The sequence below is a fragment of the Cupressus sempervirens genome, chromosome 8, assembly GCF_028749045.1.
Source record: "Cupressus sempervirens isolate cs-2001-9-10 chromosome 8, ASM2874904v1, whole genome shotgun sequence".
Lineage (NCBI taxonomy): Eukaryota > Viridiplantae > Streptophyta > Pinopsida > Cupressales > Cupressaceae > Cupressus > Cupressus sempervirens.
The window spans coordinates 47327637-47354126 of NC_143125.1; positions in this window are offsets into that span (position 1 = coordinate 47327637).

Genomic DNA, 26490 nt, shown 5'->3' on the forward strand with positions numbered 1-26490 from the left:
CAATGAATCTACCCCTTATCTTATTTCTTCTAGAAACATCATGTAGAATCCTCTTGTATTCACCCAAAAAAGGTTTACCTAAAATTATGGCCCACTAGCTCATCATTCTCATCTTCCATCTGGTTCACAAAATTCAAGGTAATAAACTTTGTCAGCTTAGATCTGGTGAATCTTTGACTTTTCAAATAATGCAGTAGCTCAGCACTATTGAATTTTCGATGCTTGGCACATACTATGTTACTCAACACCAACTTGTTTTACTAATGCTTAGTACTTACTGTTGATTCACTCGGCATCAACTAAGTTTTAATGATGCTTAGCTCCTTCTATTTCACTTGACACACACAAGATTTTACATTTGCTTAACACAAACTAAAAATCTACTCGGTGTGAACTAGCCAGGGATAACTTTAAGGAACCCCTCCTGAGAAAAATATGTAAAATGCTAATGAACTCAAAATTAAATATGTAAGAAAAATTTCTAATTGAGGGTAATTTTTTCATTCGAGGCAAGGGAGAAAATTATTTTCTATTGGCAAAATTTTCCTTTCTGTATCAATATTTAATAATAACTATGGAGAATTAATTTTGTTTTGTTTTGGTATGCAAATAAATGTAGGCTATTTTTTGGTTGGTCATAAACATTTTTGTAATGTAAGAGGTGAATTAATTATTTAATATAACACAAAATATTAATATAGTTAGATAATATGTCAGTTTCTAAAGAGAGATTATTTAATTTTTTGGTGAATTTATATAGTCACAAGTGGTCCATGGCCTATATGCCAAGTGTACACTGTATAGTGTACTTATAGTATACCAATTCATTTAGATTCAATTAATAATGTGCCCTTTTTTATTGCCAACTTGGTCATCATCACTTTTAATGTTGTCATTTTATGGTGAGAGGAATTAATTTGGATCATTGATGCAATCTAGATCAAAGGCTTCAGCTCTATTTCAAGTCTAATTTTAAAGAACATACCATAGAGTTTAAATCTTCCCAAAATTAGGACACATGTCCCAACGACCAAAACATAATGGAAAATGGTAGGCAATGCTCAACCCAAGGGAAAATATTATTTTATTTTAAGGGCGAAATAACATTGTCTAATAAGAAAACATTAGGGAAACACTGGGGAAAATTTCAAAATAATTATGTTCTAACTGTAGATTACATTGGTGATTGGATTGGGATTTGGGACCAATTATGTGTAAACTAATAAGCGATTAGTCTTGGATTTTGACCCAAAAATTTTAATATCTCAGCAACATGGTTGACCCCATATGTAGGTTTTATTCACAAAATTGCGACTTCCCAAAGAGATGGAATAGCCAATTGACAAATATTCACCACTAAAAAAATTATTGGAACTAGCTTACTTAGTATCCACTGATGAATTTAGTCAAGCTTTGCAAACAGCTTTGTTACAGTTTATTCTTCTAGATTTTTTAAGTGTGGACAACCTTTGTATCTTCAAGTGTATTGTCAATATATCATTTTACCATTGTCTTAACTTATCCCTATAGTTCATTACAAAACCATAACTCAACCTTTCCCTTAGGTGCTTTTTTTACATCTTATTGATTAAATCCTCTTCATCAATCAACTAAGAAAACTTTGTATCCAAAATTATTCATTCTATCAACAACTTTGAATTTCTTATGACTCCCTCCAAATTCTATATGTATCTCCCTCTTTCAAAGTATTAGGGATATCTTTTTTGCTAATACATTGTCTTCTCCTTTTTGTTCTTCTCCCTCTCTGATTTGTTATCTTGACTAATTCCTTGCTTCTACTTCTCCCTCTTAACTTCTATTTCTTTTCTCCTTCCTTTCTACTATTTTTTTTCTATTTCTCCTTTTATACATTTGATCCTATAGATTTTCTATTTCTCCCTCTACATGTCAAATCAATTTCTATTATTTCTCCCTCTTTTTGTAGGTTACCACTTTGATCAATTTTGCTATTTTTCCCTCTTTGACAACAACACCAAAGATATATTACTTCAGCATCTTATTATGCAAGGGTAGTATTTGCAAGAATTCTAGTTTCTCCCTCTATCACCTTTTCTATGACTTATTTGGATTTTTAGTACTTTAATTACTTTAGGCAAAAACCTAAAGTATCATCTACATCAATTTATAACATTTCAACAATCAACTCATTTTATGCAAGGTAGTCTTGTTGTTTCTCAAATAGCCTTAGATAGGGGTATCACCCCTAGCTTACCTCTAAGATATTTAAATACATCTTTAGGTAATGGTTTTGTCTTCACTTGTTTTTCTTTCATCAATTCTCTTACATAGTGATATTTAATTGCAATGTGCTTTGTTTTGGCATGCATCATAGGATTCTTTGATATGTTGATGGCACTTGTATTATCATAATAGAGTATCATAGGTTTAGTCATCTCTTCCTTCCTACCTTGCAAAAAATGTTTGATCCATACAAAATTGGTGTAGTTGATAGTAGTAGCAACATACTTAGCTTCAGCTATGGATTGTGAGGTACAACTTTTCTTTTTGCTAGTCCAAGTGACTAATCTTTTACCTAAGAAAAGTGATCCTCCACTGGTAATTTTTTTGTCATCAATATTGCCTCCCTAATCTGCATCAGTGTAGTCATTCAACTCAAAATTTTTAATCCTCTTATAGTATAAACCAAAATCATATGTTCCTTTTAGGTATCTCATTATTATTTTTACTACCATAAGATGATTTTCACTTGGGTTTGCAAAAAATCTTGCCACTATTCCAACAAATAATGCAATGTCTAGTCTACTATGCACAACATACTACAACTTTCCAATCATTGATCTGTACATTGTCTGATTTACTTCAACTGACTCATCATTCTTGGATAACTTATGTCCTGTTACCATTGGTGTACTAACTGATTTTGAATCCTCTAAACCAAATTTTTTGAGTATCTCCTTGATGTATTTTGATTGTGTCACAAATATGTCATGTTTTAGTTCATATACTTGCAATCTAATAAAGAATTTGATTTCTCCAAACATTGACATCTAAAACTCATGTTTCATCTTATTAGCAAAATCTTTGCATAGTGCATCTTTTCCACCAAATATTGTATCATCAACAAAGATTTCAGATATTAAAATTTCTTTATCTTTTTTTGCCTTGATATATAGGTTGTTGTTATCATCTATTCTCTCAAATTTTATCTTCACAAGATATTTGTGTAGTATCTCATACCATGCTCTAGGTTCTTTTTTCAAACCATAGAGTGCTTTATGCAATTTGAAAACCATATCCTTCTTGTTATCATCAAAAAATCCCTCTAATTGTTCCATGTAGACTTCCTCTCCCAGTATACCATTCAAAAAAGTAAACTTTGCATCCATTTGGTAGACTTTAAAACCTTTGTAAGTAGCATATGCAAATAGAGTTCTTACTTCTTCCATCCTTGCAATAGGAGCAAATGTTTCTCCATAGTCCAGTCCTTCTTCTTATGCATAACCTTTGCAGACTAGTCTAGCCTTATTTCTTGTGATCTCACCATTCTCATCTAGCTTGTTCCTAAATACCCACTTGGTACCAATCACATTCTTATCTTTTGGTCTTGGAATTAAAGTCAATGTTTTGTTCTTCTTTATCTGCTCAATCTCTTCTTCCATAGCTTTATACTGTAATCACCTAAAAATGGTCATCTAGACTATTAGCCCCTTTTTCAACATTTTGGCTCAATTAATTTAATCATTTATCTAGACCAAATTGCTAATAATCAATTTATTTGATTATAACGTATAGTTTCACTATGCTATCCTAAGTTCATTATTTAATTAAAAAAACATGTCCCCTTTTAATTAAATAAAAGACCCCATTCTTCTAACCCACTTAAAGTGCACACATAAATTCTTTTTTCTATTTTGCAATTAAAAGAAAAGGCTTTGTGACTTTTGTCTTATATGACAAGTCAACTTATATTCTATTGGTTGACTTGTGTGTGCACATGGATCACTCCTATTTTCAAATTCCACCATATTCATCTTGATCTCTACCATCCATAAAACTTTAAAAGGGAGAGAGCTTTCCCCCTCAATCCATCCATCTTTTGAGTATTGTTATGCTGCAGGTTTTCTAATAGGTTTCTTTGGAGCTTTTTGGAGAACTTCTTTTTCTTGTCTACATTCTCTCATCCATGGCATTCTAGCTTAGCTTAGCTTTCATTTTTACATTTAACTTAAATCATATAGTCTAATATTTGGATTATAACACTCTCATACATGCTTAGCATAGCTACACTTTGCATCTCATTCTAGCTTAATCTTCATTTCCATTGCATCCTTGAGGAACTCATTGTAGACACTTGTATTCTTGTTCTTGTCTCAAAGAACCTCTCGTTGCATGGTTTACTAGTAAGAAGCGTATCTCTAAGGCTTGTATGAGAGCCTTCAAACTTAAAACATACCTTCTTGCACTCTGTGGATAGGGAGCTCTAAGCTGGCATTCAAACATTCTGAACTCATGGAATTGTTTGGATAGAATGGTTTAGAGCATGACACAATTCGAGTGTACATTTTTGGCACCCACCGTGGGGCTTGAATCAAGTTTTTAGCTGCATTTTCTTTTATTTTTTATCTCTAGTTTTTTATAGCAGCATATTGGATCTAATCAAGTGCTTTTATAGAATTATCACTTTGGTTTTAAGGCCAACCCATAAGGAGATTGGTTTGAAGGCCAAAAATCTAGTTGGTTTAAAGATTTTATCATATCTTTTAAATCACTTGGAGTTTGGTTTTGAAATTGTTTTTTCAAGTTAGGTATGTGTCCAACATGTCTTAATCCAATTTTCAAAGAATTTTGATGTGATTTTCAGAAGTTATGATTTTTTCTTTATTTTTCATAAAAAGTTATTTTTGATATCAAATTAGCGTATTTTTCAGAAACACTTACATTTTCAAAAATATTTTTGAATTCTAAGGGGGGTATCTTCTTTGTAATTTTCCTTTTGAGGTTGTATTAGGGATCAAAAACTTGACTTGATAAATTTGGCCTGGTTTGACAAAATGGGTCCCTAGGGCACAATTGTAGATATTTTTTTGAATTTCTTACATTTTTGGAAATCTCTCTGATTTTTATTAGGGGTCTCTTCTTTTCATTTCTATTTTTGGATCCAAAATAATAGTAAAAAAGTTTAATCTTGTTGACTAGGTCAAAAGCAAATAGTAAAAATGAGAGCATTTGTGATTAGTTTGCACTTTCTTTGCATACACTTGATTGGAAGATAAATTAGATTTTTGAGGCAACTAACCACTTTTTATTGCATTATTTTATGTTATTTCACACTAACTTTTGGTGCTAACAAGTTGTGATTACAAGTTGCCATCCTTGTGAAAAAAATTGAAACATTGCATAAAAAGAACGCATGTCAAAGCTTCAAATGCACAAGGGCTACTAGTGATTGTTTGCAAGGTTGACCAACACATAAAAACCTAGTTTTTCTTGTTCTTTACTTTTACATGTGTGGTATATACTAGCTATTTATTTTTATACACATTAAAACTTACAATTGGGATCTTTTGGTGATAGGAGAGTATGCTCTTCACCCTTGTGGTGAATCAGAAATCTTGACTTACCATTAGATTTCAAGAGTAAGAGGCAACTGAACCTTCTTGGTGTGTTTGGGATAAAATTATTGGAATATGAGAGTATGCTCTTCACCCTTGTGGTGAATCAAAAATCTTGACTTCCAAAAGTTGATCCATTCTTTGTGTAGTTTAGAATCCTTTAGAGGGCCTACTCTCGGACAACCTGAGAGGAATGACCCAAGCGGGGACAAGCAGATTACCTAGCTCTTCCAACCCACTATAAACTCAAGGCTATCAAGGACAAAAAACCTTGGTATACATAGTGTTTTTCTTCACCTAGTGTGATCGCTTATGGGATTTCGACCATAGGGAGATCACTAGGCAAGAATGCTTAAGATACTCTTGTAGTTGCGAGATTGGTTACTCATCGCAAGGTGAGGTGTCCCGTAATTGGGAGCAAGAGGAACACTATGAATGGAAGCCCTATCCAAACACTCTAAGTTAGTAACTACCCTTTTTAGCCACTCAACTTCTTGGTGCAAGGATCAATCCTAGTGGACTACCCAGATCACCCCAAGATTTTACACTCACCATATGTGTTCCTTTGGTTGTGCTTATGGAATTTCCATGACAAATCCAATATCTCTTGTGGGAAACCATTTGGTGTGAGGCAAAGGAGCATCAAGTGTGGGCCAAGTTGTTGAGTAATGAACCATAAATTTTAGGTAGATATTGCTTGGTGTGTTCTCGAATGTGCTAGAGCTATGAAAATCTTTTGAACATACACATGACGATAGTTCTGGGGATTTCTTTTAAGACTTCACATATGCTTGTATCATGCAAGGTTTCTTTGTCACTTGCTTGATTTTTTGAAGAATACTCCATGTGTCACTATCTTTCTTGGAAAGAAATTTCTTTTGAACATCAAACTTGCTATGCTATCAACTATTGTCAAACTTTTTCAACCAAGTCAAAACATCAAGTTCAAATATTTTCTTATGTTTCTTGCTAAGAGGAGTCTCATCATTTGACTTTTCTTTTATATGTATCTAGTTCTTGAACATGCTTAAAGTGACTCTTTGGTCTTAGTGCTCATGGTCTTCCTATCTTATGGTCTATGTTTTCTTGCTAGTTATCTTTTTGCTGAAATGGTTACCTTGATTTCTTGACAATACTCTTGGGTTGGGAAAGTTGTTCACTTGTCACCCCAATTGCTCTATCTACTTGGCTATTGGCTTCTTTCCTTGCTCTTGACTTGAGTCACTAGTGTCATAAGTAACTTGAACACTTTCTTGACAAGTCACTTTACTCTATCTTTACTATATTGGCAAGTGAATAATCTAGCTCTCTAGTTTGGACATCAAGTTATCTTGTGTCACCTTATTAGCTTCCTCTAGTCTCCTTCATGCTTGATTACCTATCTACCACTATGGAATTCAAAGCTTCTACTACCAAACCTCAACCAAATCTAGATGATCATGATATCCTCCATGTCACTAAAGAGTTTCAAGATCTATATGCGCAATACAAAGAACTAGAAGAGACAAATGATCTTTCTTACCTTCATCTCTCTAAGTGCATGATAGAAATGAATTCTAAACTTGAGAAAAGGTTAGAGGATAAGATTTCATCATTACATGAATCTTCCTTAAGGTCTTTACATGCATCTAAGTCACCTTCTTTGAGGTCATCCCCTTCTTCTAGGTCTACATGCTCTACTTCAAGACATCAAATGTCTTCATCTTCTAGATCTAAAGACCTCCTTAGAGAGAAAGAAAGTGATACCTACTTTGAGCCTATTCCAAGATATCATTATGGATCTATCTTTGACCAAGACAATGATGAATACATCGATGCATACCATTCACTTGAGAAAAAACAAAAGGACTCTAGACATACTTCTAATAGAACTTTTACTCCCTTGGAAGATTCTTATGATGACACTTTGCATAAACTTCTTGGCAATAAGATCATCATGTTACCTAAGTCTAGCTCATATGGAAACCCATTCTGGGATATCTATTGTGCTTATCATCAACATAATGATCATGGTACTTCATATTGCACTGAGCTAAAACATAAAAACCAAGATCTTATTAATGATGGAATAATTGATACCTCTAATGATTCATGTGATGAGGATACTTTTCTTGAGAAAGATCATATTAATGAACCTATGTCTAGTGATGGTTTCCTTGATACCTCGACTTCTTCCAACACTCATGCATCTCCCAACAATTCAAAGCTTTCCAACATTCCTCCATCAAATAAAGAACCTAATGCTTTCCACATGAACTACATGTAACTTCAAGGGTTACCTCTAAAAGAAACTCAAGCTAACCTTCACTTGGCTGCAAACCTTTTCCATGCTACTAAGCCTAAAAATCCTCAACCTTCATGCACTACTATTCCTAATCCAAGCACTACTCCATTCACTCTTCATTCTCCCTTGTCCTTAGAAGTGGCTCCATGTCGAGAGGACTCTCAAAAAGAAAAAGTGATAAATGTCAAGAAAGATCAAGACCAAGCACCCTTTCATCTCTTTCAAGATTTTTCCCCTCCATATTCTATATCTTGTCCACCTCCTAAGTATGATGAAGATACCACTTCAATTATCTCCCTTGAGCTTATTGAAAATTATGAGAAATTTTCTCTTCATATGCTATCCAAAGCTACTTGTCAAGATCAAAGCATTCCCTCATGTTCTACTTCTCCACATCCACTTCAAAATTATGCTCAAGCTTCAAGTTCTTCTATTAAAAATTTTGTTCCTATCAAAGGTTCTCATGAGTCTATTGATGGCTTTGACCATGTTTCTCACTCTAAAGATGTTGATATCCCTTCCCACTATCCCTTTGCATCTTCTAAATCTATCATTGGTCCTTATCCATCTAAGCTAAAGCATTCAAACCTTCCATCCATATTGGGGCCTTATGTTCCTCCATCTCCTCCATTCACTCCTAGCTCATTCCCTAGCTCTCCTATAATACCTCAAGATCAACAAAGACACTCATCCTTGATGACTTTTCACCCATCTATACATCTAAACCAGTCATATCAGCCTTATTCATCCACAAATTCCAACTCCTTTGGAAGTGAGAATAAACATAAGAATCCAGTGAAAAATTAAGATCACTATGTCCCATCTAATTGACATGTGAATGCTAAGAAGGAGAATTCACAAAAGAGACCGCAAAGGTCAACTATTAAGAGAGCTAAATCAAAGCAAATGTGGGTTCCTAAATCCATCATTGAAGAAATGCACTTTCAAGCACCCAAAGATCAAGGAAAATCTAAAGCTATGTGGATTCCCAAGTCTCTTTTAAAAGACTTGTATATTGAAAATACTTCAAAGTTGACATTCAAGCTTCCAAAGGCTTCCATTCCATCTTCTTCCAAAAATTTTCTAAAAATATTCCAAAGCCTCCCACTCCACTTTTTTCCAAATCTCTTTTACCACCTCATACATCTAAATGTCAAGCTACTTCATCCATGATTCCTCTATCATTCCAATACCCTTCAAGGTGTGTGTCAATGTTGATCTTGTCCAATATTTAAGCTACCCTCATGAAATCCTCTAAAGCTTACACTTACTTTATATACATGAACTCTTATCCTCCATGTATCCTTCCTACTACCATTTCTCTTTCATCACCCTATGAACATCTTTGAGCATACCTTTCTATGGTCTTGGCTTATCATGACTTATCTTTCCTATAGGAGCAGTATCTACATTCAAAAATCTTGAGCTCTTTCTAAAAATTCAAAAAATTCAAAAAAATTTAAAAATGAAAAAAGTGAAAATGTGCCTTGGTGAAAACCACTTCTTGTGGCACCTTGGTAGAAAAAGTAAAGAGAAATAAATGTGTCCTATGGTGAAAACTACATCTTGTGGTACCTTGGATAAGTACCATGATAAAAACCTAGCAAACAGGCATCATGCATAATTCTTCCATCATCCATATATCCCCTTGTCTATCTTTGATCTTGACAATGTTGAGCTATCTTTTCATATTGGCAATCTTATCCACGAGATTCTCTATTTTTGCTTTCTTATTCATTCATAGCCTCCATCTTGAGCTTTATTTTTATTGCTCTATCCATCCCTATCCTATCTAGTTGACCCCTTGGTCTTGATCATAATAAATGAAACATGGTTCTCATAGGTCTCTTGACATGGCTACTCTTTTGGGATTGCATGCTTTCATGCTATCTTACTCATTGGCTTCCATCGCTTATCTTATATGCTATCACACTTGTTGGCTTCATCACTTATCCTACACTCTATCTTTCTCATTACTTCCATTGCTTATTCAAAACATGCTTTATATGACTATTTCACCTCTTTCCCTAGCTTGGGTACTCTTGAGGAGTTAGTCCTTGAGGATCACTTTTACTTTCTTCATACTCCTTTCTTATTCATCTTTGCTTATCCACTGGCTTGTTTCTCCATCATTTCCTATACCTTGCTAGACATTAGGAGAAAATGATGTGATCTTGCTCGAGAACTAGTAATCTCTAAAAACCTTCTAAAAAATTCAAAAAATCATATATGATGCTGAAAAAATCCTAAAAATCAAAAAATGTCCTAAAAAAATGATCATCTTAGTGAAAACCTAGCAATAGGCACTTTGATGTATCAGCAAAAAAAAAAAATCAAAAATTCAAAAATACAAAAAAATTGAAAAAAGTCTTGAAAAAATTTGTCAAGTGTTGAAAACCTGGAAACAGGCACTACTTGAAACCCTTGCACCTATGTCTATCAATCTCAATCAACTACTTTGCTACACATTTCTTGGCTTTGAATTGTTTCTTGTCCTCATCTCAGGGGCATAGCTACTTAGCCTATTGAGGTATTCTTGTGCATTAGGGTTTCTTTGACAACTCACAAAATAGTGTTTCTCAACATTTCCCCCACCTTGACATCAAGTGTTTTTCAACACTTTTTAGATAGTTTACCTACGGTCTCTGATGTCGTGATATTTCTCACTATCAGAATCAAGTCTTGAAGAAATGGCCAAGTGACTTACACACATGCACTTTAACACTTAAATGACTAAGCTATGTTGATCTTTATCTACTTTGTATGTTGTCTATGATGATTTATTTTCCATGTGTTCCCTCCCTAATGGTCTTTCAAGGATGTCATTGATGAGAGGACTAGGGGCATGGGACATATTTTCTTAATTTCTGCTTGTGGGTATACTTTGTTTTTCTATAGTGTTGTAAGCATTTATGCTTGACTTATTCAAGATTTTGACTTACAAATGTATCATCCTTGACTATTTTGCAAGACTGCACTTGGGGTTTATCCTAGCGCTTATGCCTTGATATAGGTGTAATCTTGCTAAATTAAACTTAGGGAATCTAATCGTGTAGTTATCTTGACTTACATGTCTCTGATGCTTAGATTGGATTTCCACATACCTATCTGATATCGATCATATTCATATCCTCATAGTTATACTAGTGATGGTTGTATGATCTCATGATGTCCCTAATAAATGCTCAATGATGAAATTAAGAGTCTAAATGTTATGTGCTTCTTGCTAGTAAACCACTTTGCATATTAGCTTGCATTTTAGGTTCATTTTCTAGCTTAATCTTATGTTCTTGCATATGGGGAGATCTCTTTCTTCATCTTTTTGTGGACATATCGGCTAACTCCTTTCATATATTTCTTTACTTTCTTCTTGTTCATGTGTTTTCACCTTCTTAATCTATTGCTTCATCTCTTTTCTATCTTATTATCACATTATATAAATTTTTGACCTCTTAAATAATTTTGACATCCTGGATTCATTTTTGGGATCAAAATCCAAATTTGAGTTCATCTTGATGGTCAAAATTGTCTTTTTAAATTCTACTTTCTTCTGAGCAGTTAGTTGACCTTTTGAGGTCTAATCTCTAAATCACCACTAGGGCATCTTCATTTCTTCATGTCTTCATCATTTCCATACTTCATATCTACTTAAATTTAACCTTTTCATGTCTAAAATCATCTTTCTACTAGATTTGACCTAATTTTACACTGTATCCTTCATGGTCAATTCTAGTCAAACTGGGGCATTTTACTAGTCTCTTTAATATTCATTCTTGCATTCTAATCATCTATCTATCATCTTGGACATTTCTATATTCTGATTTTCTCATATCTAGCTTGTTTCTACATCCTCTTACCTCATTTTAATTTCGATCCTAAAGGGGCAGAAATACTCTATTACTACTTAGGAGCATTTGTTTGATCTTCTCACTTGCTCTCACTCTACCCACTTTACTAGGTGTTAACATTCTTCTTGAATTCTAACATTGTTCTCTTCCTAGTGTTAATTACTACCACTATCAGGCTGTACATTTAGGACTTGCTATCTTTTTCTACATTTTGTTCTTCAAAATCAAATATCTATATCTATCACCACCTACTTGGCTTTTTATTTTCTTTGACATAATGTGTTCCCAGATCGATCATGCATTAGTCAAAGAGGGGCAAATGTAATCACCTAAAAATGGTCATCTAGACTATTAGCCCCTTTTTCAACATTTTTGCTAATTAATTTAATTATTTACCTAGACCAAATTTCTAATAATCAATTTATTTGATTATAACCTATAGTTTGACTATGCTATCCTAAGTTCATTATTTGATTAAAAGAACATGTCCCCTTTTAATTAAATAAAAGACCCCATTCTTCTAACCCACTTAAAGTTCATACATAAATTCTTTTTTCTATTTTGCAATTAAAAGAAAAGGCTTTGTGACTTTTGTCTTATATGACAAGTCAACTTATATTCTATTGGTTTACTTGTGTGTGCACATGGATCACTCCTCTTTTCAAATTCCACCATTGATCATCCACCATCTTCATCCTTATCTCTACCATTCGTACAACTTTAAAAGGGAGAGAGCTTTCCCCCTCAATCCATCCATCTTTTGAGTATTTTTATGCTGCAAGTTTTCTAAAAATTTTCTTTGGAGCTTTGTGGAGAACTTCTCTTTCTTGTCTACACTCTCTCATCCATGGCATTCTAGCTTAGCTTAGCTTTCATTTTTACATTTAGCTTAAATAATATAGTCTAATAGTTAGATTGTAACACTCTCATACATGCTTAGAATAGCTACACTTTGCATCTCATTCTAGCTTAATCTTCATTTGCATTATATCCTTGAGGAACTCATTGTAGACACTTGCATTCTTGCTCTTGTCTCAAACAACCTCTCATTGCATGGTTTACTAGCAAGAAGCATATCTCTAAGGCTTGTATGAGAGCCTTCAAACTTGAAACATACCTTCTTGCACTCCATGGATAGAGAGCTCTAAGCTGGCATTCGAACATTTCAAACTCATGGAATCGTTTGGATAGAATGGTTTAGAGCATGACACAATTCGAGTGTACATATACCAGTCATTATCTTGTAGTACATCTTTCACTATTTTAGGTTCAATCTTGCTCAGTAGATATGATTCATTTCTTAGTCTATTCCTTGTCATTGGTCTAGCTTCCTTGTCACCAATGATTTGTTCAGTAGGGTGATGTCTTCTCACATACTTAGATAGTCTTGGTTCTTTTCTTGTTTCCATGTTTGGTCTTTTAGCTTTAGAGTTAATGTGCACATCTCTTTCTGGTATTTCATCATCTCTTACATGTGTATTGATTTTAGAATTAGAATATGTATTTTCTTTATTCTACAACTTAGCTTCTGAATGCAGCTTAGCATTAATTGGTTGTGACTCGGCTTATACTAAAACTTTTTTTTGATTCCCAACTTGAGTCATTACTTCATAGAAGTATACAAAGGATCTATACTCTTCTAGTTTCTTGATGGATTCATCAACTTGAACATCTGCATGTTCATCAAAATTTATATTTGCACTATCCACAATTTTTTTATTGTTAGTATTCAAACACTTATATGCTTTACTTCTAGTGGATTATCCAAGGAATATGCCTTCATCACTCTTTGCATCAAACTTGTCATTTTTAGAATCTTTAAGAATATAGCATCTACAACCAAACACTTTGAAATGTTTTACATTAGGTGAGTGACCATACCATAACTCAAAAGGTGTTGCATTTGTACCTTTCTTGATATCTACTTGATTCAGGGTATAGATAGCTATACTTATAGCTTCTCTCCAATACTTTAGAGAAAAATTATTCTCCATCATTAATGTTCTAGCATAGTCCATCACTGATCTGTTCCTCCTCTTTGCAATGCCATTCTATGAAGGAGTTCTAGGTGATGATGTTTATCTCTTAATTTTTTTATCATTGCAAAATATCTCAAATTCTTTTGATGTGAACTCTCCTTCTCTGTCTGATCTTAGGCACTTCAAATTCTTTCCTATTTCTTTCTCAACCCTAGCAAAATGCCACTTGAATATTTGAAATGCATCAAATTTTTTCTTTATGAACATGACAATCATCATCCCAAAGTAGTCATCAACAAACAACATTATATATATATGTCTCCTTTGTAGCTTTGCACTTCTATTGGGACACATAAATCAATATGCACTAACTCTAGTACTTCTTTGGAAGTGTAGATTTTTCTTTTGAAAATTGACTTGGCCATCTTCCCTAGCTGACATTGTTTGCACATTGTATTGTTAGGCTTCTTTAGTTTAGGAAAACCTCTGAATTTCTTCATTTTTCTAATGCTAATTAGATTATCAAAGTTCACATGACATAGCCTTTTATTCCATGGCCACACACCATCAAATCTTACAATAAGATAGGTTGCATCCTTCATATCTAGGTAAAATAGATTACTCCTAGTTTAGTCTCCTTTTCCTATTAGATTTCCATCAGTGTCATAGATTTTGGTAGTTTTGTTGCCAAACTCTACTTTTCATCCTACATTGCTTAAGTATGACACACTTAGTAGATTATAGTTCAATCCTTCAACATAATATGCATTATCACATGAAATTTTCTTTGTAATCTTAATGGAAACTTTTCCTTTGATTAGAAATGGAGCATCATTTCCAAATATAACACTATTTCCATCATACTGAGTAATGGTAACAAACTTACTTTTGTCTCTTGTCATGTGATGTGAGCATCCATTGTCTATGATCCACCTATCATTCTTGTTCACATAGGTTACTAGTGTCATTGCCTCATCTTCATCTGACTCATCCTTCATGGATGCATAGACTACCTCATCATCATTTTCATTAGAATCCTCTTCTTCAACAATGTAGCACATTTTGCCTTTGTCTCTATAATCTCTACTATCATCTTCTCTTTTGTTCTTGTACTTGTTGCCTTCTCTATAGTTCTTTTTTTGTGTGCATATTGCAGTAATATGTCCTACTTCATTGCAATTAAAACAAATGATAGGTAGCTTACCTTTGAATTTACCTTTTCTTCTATGAAATCTTCTGGCCATAAATGCTTCCAATTGTTCCACATCTTCTTCATCTCTATTGCTATCACTAGATGCATATTTTGTCTTTCTTTTCTTCTTCTTAGGTTTCACCTCCTTAGTGCCTTTCAATAATAGCTTGGCCTTGAAAGTAGATTTAAGACTCTCAGGCTTTTAGTTATCAAAGTTAGATAACTCAAATGCAATAAGTCTTCCCACTATACCTTCCAGACTTAGCTTGTTTCCTGGTATGCATCTTAACTCTTGGATGACTGACACTCTAATAGCATAGATGGGGAGCAAGGTTCTTAATAATTTTCCATTAACAATTTCATCTTCTAAATGACCACCCAAACTTCTTATTGCACTTACTACTTCCTTTATTCTAGAGGCATATTGAGCAATGTTCTCACCTTCCTCCATTATCATGTCATCAAAATTTCCTCTAAGGCTTTCTATTTTTTCTCTTTGACCTTCTGATCTCCTTCATAAATATCTATTGAGGCTTTTCACATCTTGAATGCAGTGTTACATCTGTTGATGTCATCAAATTCAGCATATTTGAGGACAGAGGCAATCTCTAGCATTGCCTCATTGTGCTCCTTCTTTTTATTCAAATCTTTTGTAGTAGGGACTCTAGCTAGATCAACATGTTCCACTTCAATTGAGGCTTGTACGTGATCACCTATTGATCCAAGATGCAGCTTCATTAAACTTTTCCATGCAGTAAAGCTATCTCTGTTAAACTTGGGAACTTCTCTCTTGGAAATCTTGTAATGGCCCACCATGGGATACAAAAGAATTAACCTAAAGTTTCACTAAGTTTGGTAGTATTTTATTTATTTTTCTAAAACATGAGAGATAAATCACTCACATCAAACACATAGTAGCAAAAGCAATAACATCCATTCAACTGAAAGCATACATAAACATACATAACAAGTTACATTCCTTAAGGATCCCATGACGTTGAATCACATTTAAATTAACTAATACTAAGTCCATCAAAAACCATATCCATATGAAAGAATAATGAAAATTCCAATGTCCTTAAAATAATATACATTTGATTCGAATGCCTCTTGGCAAATTAATTTCAGAATGCTCAATCATCCACTATACATGTCACAGGGTAAGAAAGACTTAAAAGAATATACATGTGTGAAAATAAAGTACATCATCCTCTTCTAATCCATGATACAAGTGTAGTAAATTAAATGAAACCATTCACCATACATGATACATCCATCCATCATAAAAGATATATCAACCATCGTAAAACATAACTAACTAATTGAGTGGTTCCTCCCAACTGTTAATAGCATCATTAGACCATCATGGGCCTTAGCCATCCCTCTTCACATAACATCCCAAGCCACCAAAGAGATCATCATTACTATTATAGTAGGGATGTCACTCCTAAAACATGCTACAACATATGCATAAAGAAATATAACATGCAAGAAATAAGCATAAGATGATCCTACATAGTAGATAACATCATCTATCACATGCTAATCATCAATATAAAGAAATGTTTTAGTAAATAACATCCATCATAATGATCCAAAATAGAATGAAGGCATATGCCAATAGAGAATGCTCCAGCCATGGTATCTCAGATAGATCTCAAATGGTAAGAGTGAAAAAACATTACCACCTGACCACGTGGAACCACAATGGCCCACTGCCACCGTGCTAAGGAGGTAGTCCCAAATAGGATATCAAATCACATAGCACAAGTACTCTCTAAGTTTAAGAATCCTAAAAGTATACTAACTCAAAGGTTCTAACATAGACCAACATATATACATAGAGGCACACAAGACATGTAGGAAACCTACTATGTAAGCAGGAAAGTGTCATTGCACAAATCATGCAAGACTTACCCTAGTAGTCTCTCAATAGACCATGGCCCCTTAGTGATCCCTATTTGGCCACTAGTATCCTCTTGTACTGGTAAGTCATACTACAAAATGCAAGGTCACAACCAAGCGTTCTCTCTACTACCATCCTAGTCTGTACTAGCACTCGAGGCATGGACAAGAACATACAATTAGCTCTTATTAGGTTCATTTAAGTCATTATTTTAGTGTAATGTTTTCACTTATTAAATAACTTGCAATGAGTTACCTTGGTAGCCACTTAGGGCTCTGACCCCCATTGCAAGCCACTTCCTAATACTACATACAGATAACCTACCCTAAGCTCATGAAATCATAAAATTATAGAACCACCTCAGTCCTATACAAGTGACTGGAAAGCATCATAAAGCTAATCATAATAATTACATTAGTTCTCTAGGAGAAACTAAAAAGCATCAATGATAGATCAAAATATCCATTAGTTCTCAACAAGCAACTAGAAAATATCTCAATGTAAATCACAATACCCATCGATTCTCAACAAGCAACTGGGAAGTATCCCAAAAAAATATTGATTGAAGACTTCCAAAATGGTCAAGTCATACATTTCACAACATGACATCATCAAGATCAAACAAACACTTCAATCTCATCAAGGCAGATAGAAAGTAATCCAATTATAACTGAAAGTGGTTAAGTCAATTATCTCACAAACATATATCTCAGCTTACACAGGAAGACTAGAAAGCAATAACAATAAATAACCACACACATCATAGAGAATACCATCACATTATCATGGTTGGGTTTAAAAAGAAATTGAGATCAAATAACATCAGCATGACATCACATCTCATAACCACTGAGCCTCTAGTAGACATCCTATAACTGGTCAACAATCTAGTCAACCCAAAAACCCCAAAATAGATAGCATAGAGTAAACACAAAATACAAGTACATGTTTTGGTTCATTAAATCACATAGTTGAGTTAAGCATGGGATTTCAATTTCCATTTTAGAGTTAATTATCAAGTGAAGAAATATTGTACTTTTCCCCTTATAACCAACCCATGTATTTGTTTAAATAGATCAAAAAATTTCCCCCATAACTCTTTTGAAACAATTTTCTAAAGTGTTCTAAGGACATTTTACATATACATTTTTATTTTTTTGGAAATGATCCCCTTCGTTTTTCAATAGAACAATTAAAAACTCAATAAGAGCTACTATAAATTTCCCCCTTATTAATATCTATAACATTAATCGTAAATTTATTCTGAACAAATTAATATCTTTTAAATGTCATTAATTTATTTACTATAAATTAAAATGCTTTAACAAATTTTTAATTAATAATACTATTATTAACAAATTATATTAAATATTACATAAATCATTTAATAAAGTTAATTGTAAATAACATTAAGAATTTTTTTAAAAAACAAAACAAAAAAATATATAATATAGTGTTTGTTTTATAAGCCCATCGGCTTAGGCAGTCTCTGTGATGTAGTACCCTACATGCATAGGGCATGTGGTGGTAGGTACAATGTACCTATTGTTGCAGTACCTACAATGGAAGTACTCTGTGCACCAAGTCATGACAAGGGTACGGGTTCATCCTTCCCAAAAACTTCTAATTTTTTTTTAAAAATAAAATGTTCCCACAATAACATTTTTAGAATATTATTTTTTTGATAAATAATTTTATTTGCAGAGACCCGGCCAAGTTTTTAAAACATTTTTTCACTATAATATTTTTAATATAAATTCTTTTATTTATAGATTAAATTACAAAATTTGCACAACCAAATTTATTTTAAAAGAATTTATTTATTTTTCTTATATATATCAAGATCAAGATCAAATCTAGGATATGAATACAGTGTATCCTCTCTTCTTAAATTTATTTATTTATTCCTCCTAAGAAGATTTGTTCACAAACATTTAAAACCTATCCCAATAAATTTCTCAAATCTACTAAAAAGAGCTACATGCATGTGGTGTTTTAATTTCCATACAAAAAATTAAATATTCACAATCGGGAATGGATACAACTAAAAACATTCATCTCAAGAATACCTCAGAAAGCATTCAGAAGACACAAAAAAGATAGGAAGTAAAAAGTAGTGAAATAGTATATGCAAAAATCACAAGTGTCTACCTAGAAATTGATGCTAATTCGCTACTCCTCAGAATCTATAGAAAAGTCCCTTCCTTCTCCAATGTTCGCAGATCCACAAAAATGCACACCAAGCTACTAGGAATGTCTGTATATAAGGACCTCTCACGAACCACCTAGAATGTCTCTAGAAACAACCAGAAGATAAGATAAGTGTTCACAACTAAGCACAAGCCTTCTCCAACCTTCTAAATTAGTCACAAGAATCATAAGGTTGTAGACATCATGTGCTTAATTTGTGTGCTAACTCCTATGTTGTAGACACACATGCATAAAAGAGGTGTGCATACTCCTAGGTAGACTTATGACTTTTATTTTTAATTCTTTTTTTAATTTCTTTTATTTAATTATTTTATTTAATTAATCTCCCATTTAATTAAATAAAATTAATATATCAAAATAACATATTAATTTTCCATTAAATTAAATCATTAATTAAATCTTTTAATTTAGACTTAATTAATAGAAAATTCACCAAAGACCTCCAAAGTAAAATATGAAAATCCATCATAGAAATATCCATACAAAATCAGTCTAACAAATTAAAATCAAGAATTATGTCATCCGACACATTCAAAAGGTAAAACAACTCAGATACTTGTTCTACTTTTCTAAGACAAATGGTTTAAGGGTTTGGGATTTGGACTTGAGAATTTATCTCCCCTCTCTTACCATCAGATAATGCAATAGGTTACACTCATCCTAGCAATCCTGGAAATTTAGGGAAGTTGATACTTGATACCTACAACCTACATAAAATCCATACATGTACATACACAATATATGCTAAGCTAAACAAGCAATGGCAGAAAGTGGTGCATCATGTAGATCCTGACTAGTAGGTGACTACGACTCCCTTCCTTAACCACATCAAAAATGCTATACATAAAGAATACCAACACAAACACCATACACATGCAATATAGGGTAAATATCCATAAGAAAACACATATAATAATCCATCTAGCTAAACATCATCAATAACTAAGAATAATGTAATAATCATCATGCATACATGAAATGTAGAGACCAAGTAATCTCATCATATATCAACTGAATTTGAAACACAATATCGGATAATCTCAAAACAATGCTACTAACCATCAAACGTAAAAATGTCCTAAAAGAGTTCAACAATGATAGCAACAATGTAGCTAAGAAAACATAAACTATGGTAGGCACTACATCCATCCCCTCTAGTATTAGGCTTACTCCTAGAAGCCTAAAAAAAGTAGGGATATAAATCCCATAATCTAGATGCATCCTCCCATGTAGCTAAAGAGTCATTAGTGGAGTCTCATTGGACCCTTACCTACTCTATGGTTCGACCCTTAAGGGTCAACACCCACTGCTCTAGAATATGAACTAGCTCTAAAGCTAGTTTCCCTTCCTCTACTTGCAACACATTCCAATCAAGAACATATACTACATGAGGGATATATTGCCTAAGTACTGAAATATGGAAAACATCATGAATGCAAGCTAGGCTTGGTGGCAATGCAAAGTGATAGGAAACTAAGCAATTCCTCTCAAGAATCTTGAATGGTCCCACAAAGTGAGGTGCTAGCTTTGAACCCTTTCCATAATGGATCAGACTCTTCCACAAACACACTCTCAGGAATACCTTGTCTCCCACAACAAACTACTTATCTATCCTATGTGCATCAACATACTTTTTCTAACTATCTTGTGCCATAGTCAAGCACTCATGGATATGCACTACCTATTTCTCCATATCATGAAGCATCTCAAGACCTAATAGGATGTTGATGGGGACACAATAGAAAAAGGGAAATTGTATAACTGAAAAATAAGCTAGTACATTCAGTATAGAGAAAATAAACTTCAAAACATGCCCTAAGGGCTTACAATAGCATAAATGTGGAGATAATTTCTCCTTTCAGTACCTCCTCTCAAACTCCACTCCAAACTGCCTTTTACAATGCCAGGTATCTCCTTAAATAGACCCCAAAGGGTTAAGAACTAGGAATAAATTCTAGAAAGTGCTAGTAGGCATCCACCAACCAAATAGAAGGCTCCAAAAGCTACATTAGAAGTCAGCGCAAATCTAGAAGAATCCAAAAACAGTAACCAAACTTTCGGGAGGCATAAATTTTGAACCGTAGCTCCGATTGAAAAACTGTTTACATTTTCAAAAAGCTCTTGAAGTGCTCTATAGCCTTATTGACCAACTTCACTCATCCCTCATTTTTTGACCCTTTTTGAGGTCATTTAATGCCCCTAACCTAACTTTGAAGCATTCTTAGGAGGTCTCCAAAATCTAAAAAACTGCAATAACTTTCAAACCGTGGGGCCTTTTGACCTTATTCTTTTTTTGGAATGCTCTAAATCATAATTACATTCATCTGGCCAATTCACACCTTCTAGTTTACCAAAATGATGGCCCAATTACATACTCCTACTTTTTTGAGATTTACTAGCACACTGATAGTGGAACTGTGAGAGTTGGAACCTTTATTTGACCTAAATGGGTGTCCAAAAATGAAAACACATAAAACAAAAACTAAGTCTAAGTACATTTTTTTGGGTGACACAGGATTTCCCTTATACCTCTAGATGCTCCTGCATCAGACACCCATGGTAGATTGAAAAGTGACCCTGTCACTTTATGAATGGTAGAGGAAATACCAAATGGGAAACCTCAGCTGCTGAAATCTAAGTTGAGTCCTCGATCGATCGTCCTTTCCATTTGACCAAATACTCTTCATACTACTTGTTTCTGGTACTCCTACCAACACAATGATCTAGAATGTCTTCTATCTCCTCCTTCTTAGAAGCAGGAATCGGACATGGTAGAAATGTTAAATTTGCAATGTTGAAAATGGTAGAAATGTGAATAACATTTGGCAGCTCCACCTCATATGCATTTCCTAAGTCATTTTTCTTCAAAATTTTGTAGGGGCCAAATTTTTTCATTTTCAGCTTGTTGTAAGTACCGGCTGGAAATCTTTCTTTTCGTAAGTGCACCATGACTAGATCTCCTACTTGGAATTCCTTGTCTTCTCCTTTGATCAGCCCTAGCTTTATACTCTTGATTCATCTTGGTAATGTGTGCCTAAACCTCCTCATGTAGACGCTTGATATGTTTAGCAAATTCTTCCACTTCAGCACTTGTCCTCCCCCCCTTGCTCTATCTTCCTCAATTCTAGTGCAGTCCTTGGGCTATTTCCATATACAATTTGGAATGGTGATTTTCTAGTACTCCTATTTATAGAGTTATTGTAAGAAAAATTTTCTTGTATTAGAATCAAATCCCATCCCTTGGGCTTATCCCCAACTAAACATCTCAGCAAATTGCCCAGACTTCTGTTTACCACGTATGTTTGGCCGTCAGTTTGTGGGTGATGCGTGGAACTGAATTTCAAGTCTATTCTCTGAATTTCAAGTCTATTCTCAAATTTTTCCACAATGTCCTCTAGAAATAGCCCTCAAAATTTAGTATCTCTATCAAAAACTATACTCCTTGGAAGACCATGTAGTCTTACCACCTCTTTGAAAAACAAGTCTGCAATATGGATAGCATCATGAGTTTTGTGGCATGGAATGAAATGTGCCATTTTGGAGAACCTATCAACCACCACGAATACTGAGTCATTACCCCTTTGTGTCCTTGGCAATCCAAGAAAAAAATCCATACTTATGTCCTCCCATGGCCTTGATGGAACAGGCAATGGCTGATATAGGCCAGTATTGTGACTAAACCCCTTGGCAACTTGACAAACCTAGCAACTCTGTACAAAATTCTTCACATCCTGTGAAATTTGAGGCCAAAAATAATGTTCTCTAAAATGGCAATGGTCTTATCTCGACCAAAATGTCCTACCATCCCTCCCCTGTGTTTCTCCTTAATCATATTTTCCCTCATGGAACTCCTTGGAATGCACAATTGACTACCCTTGAACAACATGCCATCCTGAATCAAATAGTTTAACCACTTGGTTCTATCTACAGCAACAGGTTCTTTACAAGCTTTCCATGCTTCAGCAAAATCAGGATCCTCGGGGTACAAATTCTTGAGTTCATCAAACCCAACTACTTCAACCTGCATTACTGTAAGCAACAATTGTCTCCTACTTAGTGCATCTGTAACCCTGTTAGATTTTCCACTTCTATGCTTCAACACAAATGTATAACTCTGCAAGAACTCTACCCACTTCATATGCCTCTAATTCAATTTACCTTGGCTATTTAGGTACTGTAATGCCTGATGATCAGTATACAAAACAAATTCCTTTGGCAATAAATAATGCCTCCATTTCTTTAAGGCCTGAACTATTGCATAGAACTCTTGATCATAAACAGAATACTTCTTCTTTGCATCATTCAATTTTTTACTAAAATATGCAATAGGCTTACCTTCTTGGCTTAATACTAAAATATGCAATAGGTTGTTCTATTACCTCCTTCTTCAGCAATTCAAAACTTCTTGCAGCTGCTGTAGTCCATTTGAACTCTTTTCTATCCCCTCTTATTGTATCAGTTAGGGGTGCACATATGCCACTAAAATTCTTAATAAACTTTTTGTAAAAACTAACTAGACCATGAAATGGTCTTACCTCAGTAGTAGACCTTGGAGTAGGCCATTCCAAGATGGCTTTTACCTTCTCTAGATCCATTTTGAGACCTTCGAGTGATATAACAAACCCCAAATAGACTAACTCCCTTTTTGCAAAGATACACTTCTTCATATTAATTAACAGTTTCACTTCCCTTAGCCTTTCAAGGACACTACGCATATGCAATAAATGTTCTTCCAAAGTCTTGCTGAAAATTAAAATATCATCCAAATAGACAATAACAAATTTTCCCTAGAACTTCTTAAGTACCTCATTCATGAGCCGTGTGAAGGTGCTTAGGGCGTTCGCCAATCCAAAGGGCATGACTAACCACTCATAAAGACCCTCCTTAGTCTTGAAGGCTATTTTCCACTCACCTCCTTCTCGAATCCATATATAATGATAGCCACTATTGAGATCTATCTTTTTGAAGTACTGAGCTCCACTCAAGCAATCCATAAGATCATCCATCCTTGGCAAAGGAAATCGATACTTGATGGTTGTCCTATTTATAGCTCGAGAATTTGTACACATCCTCCACTCTCCATCCTTCTTTAGTGCAAGTACTGTAGGTATTGCACATGGACTCAGGCTCTCTTGAATCAAGCCCTTCCTCAATAGCTCCTAAACCTGTCTATTTAGCTTCTATATTTCAGTAGGAGTCATCCTCTGAGCAGCCTTGTTAGGCAAACTAGTTCTTGGAATCAGATCTATCTGATGACTGATTTTCCTTACTGGTGGAAATCCATCTGGAACATTATCAGAGATAATATCTCCAAACTCCCCTAGTAAATCTGAAACTTCAGGTGGTATTTCACTACTACCTTCTTTATCTTTCCTAGGAATCAAAGCATAGCACATATTCTGATGTTTCATGCCATCTAAAAACTTCTTTCCATCAACAAGAAAAATCCTAGCACTGCTACATACCTTTTCACCTTCCTTTTTCATGGGCTTCAATTTGTGGCGAACTCCATCCTTTGTCAATGAGTATGTTTTTGCATGTCCATCATGTACTGCATGTCTATCAAACTACCATGGTCTACCCAATAATAGATGGCAAACATCCATCGGAATAACATCACAGAGAACTTCATCATGGTAACTCCCAATTTTGAATTTCACTAAACATTGTTTACTTACCAGGACCTTATGATCATCTTTTACCCAAGCAATCTGATAGGGTTGGGGATGTTTCTCCCTCTTGAGCTTCAGCTTAGAGACCATCTCTTCTGATATCAAGTTATCAGTGCTACCACCATCAATGATCATGTCACAACATTTATCCTCACACTTGCATCTAGTACGGAACAAACTCATCTGTTTTCCTGGTTCAATCTAACCACTTAGTAGGACTCTTTGATTTACCAAGGTCTCTCCTCTTTCTACATCCTCTAAATATGATGATTGTGCATCCTCATCCACATGAGCAACCCTAGCTTGGCTCTCAGCTCTCCTATCTGTCCTTCCTTGTCATTGAGGGCATTCAAAGGCACGATGACCTTCTTCATTGCAATGGAAATAGGTACCATGAAAGCCTCCTCTTCCTTTTCCATGTCCTCTACCTCTTCCTCTCTAATTTCCAAAGTCTTGATCATGGGAGTAGTTGAAACCCTCATTCCTCTGGTTCCTGCTAGTACCCACATCTTCATTTTTATTTTGGGTTTCATTGCAGCCTCCAGATGATCTATCGCTTCCCCTTCCTCCTTGACTGTGCCCTCTTTGTCTTCTTTCAAACCTTTTATTCAACTTCTCTTCAACTCATAGGGAAAACTGGTATGCCTCTTCAATGCTGGTCATTCTTACTAGACTTAATTCCTCCTGGATGCTAGGTCGCAACCCACTGATATAACGAGCAACCTTCTCCTTATTTTCTTTTGTATTCCCCACTCTAATCAAGAGTCGGTAAAATTCCTCTATATATTCTTGGACTAATCTTCCTACTTGCTTTAACCCATGCATCTTCTTAAACAAATCAAGCTCGCAGTCCATAGGAATGAACTGCTTCTTCAATTTGTCCACCATGCGATCCCATCTTGTAATCTTCTCCTTTCCTCTTCTGTTTCTTTCCAATTGAACCTCTTGCCACCAAATTTTGGCATAGCCTTTTAGTTTGTCCTTTGCAAACTTAACCCTATCTAGGTCCTTGATATCCTCATACTCAAAGTATTCTTCCAGTTCATTGATCCAATCGATCAACTCATCTAGTTTCAGACTTCCTGAAAATACACCCACTTCAATTGTAGGTCTATTCCCAAACTTAGTAATGGCCCTAAAAAGCCTTTCCTCTACATGGTTTAGAACTTCCCCATCAAATTCCCCTTCTAGTCCCATTTCTTCTTCTTTATTATCATCCTCACTGTCGTCACTTGCAGCAACATTTTCTCCTCTACGGAGCTCCTCTTGCAATCCCTGTACCTACCTTTGGAGGGCTCTAACCTCCTCAAGATTAATAGCTCTAGCCCTTCCACAATGCTCTCTTCATGGAGGAATCTTCTAACTAAAACTCACAACCACACAGTCCTGGTGCAAACTACTTCATAGTCAGTGCTCTATCTACACACTCAGGAAAACCAACTTTGATACCACTTGATGGGGACACAACCCAAGAACAGAATGGACACAAAAAAAAAAGAGAAATTGTATAACTAAAAAATAAGCTAGTACATTCAATATAGAGAAAATAAACTTCAAAACATGCCCTAAGGGCTTACAATAGCATAAATGTGGAGATAATTTCTCCTTTTAGTAGCTCCTCTCAAACTCCACTTCGAACTGCCTTTTACAATGCCAGGAATCTCCTTAAATAGACCCCGAAGGGTTAAGAGGAATACATCCTAGAAAGTGCTAGTAGGCATCCACTAACCAAATAGAAGGCTCTAGAAGCTATGTTAGAAGTTGGTGCAAATCTAGAAGAATCTAGAAACGGTAACCGAACTTC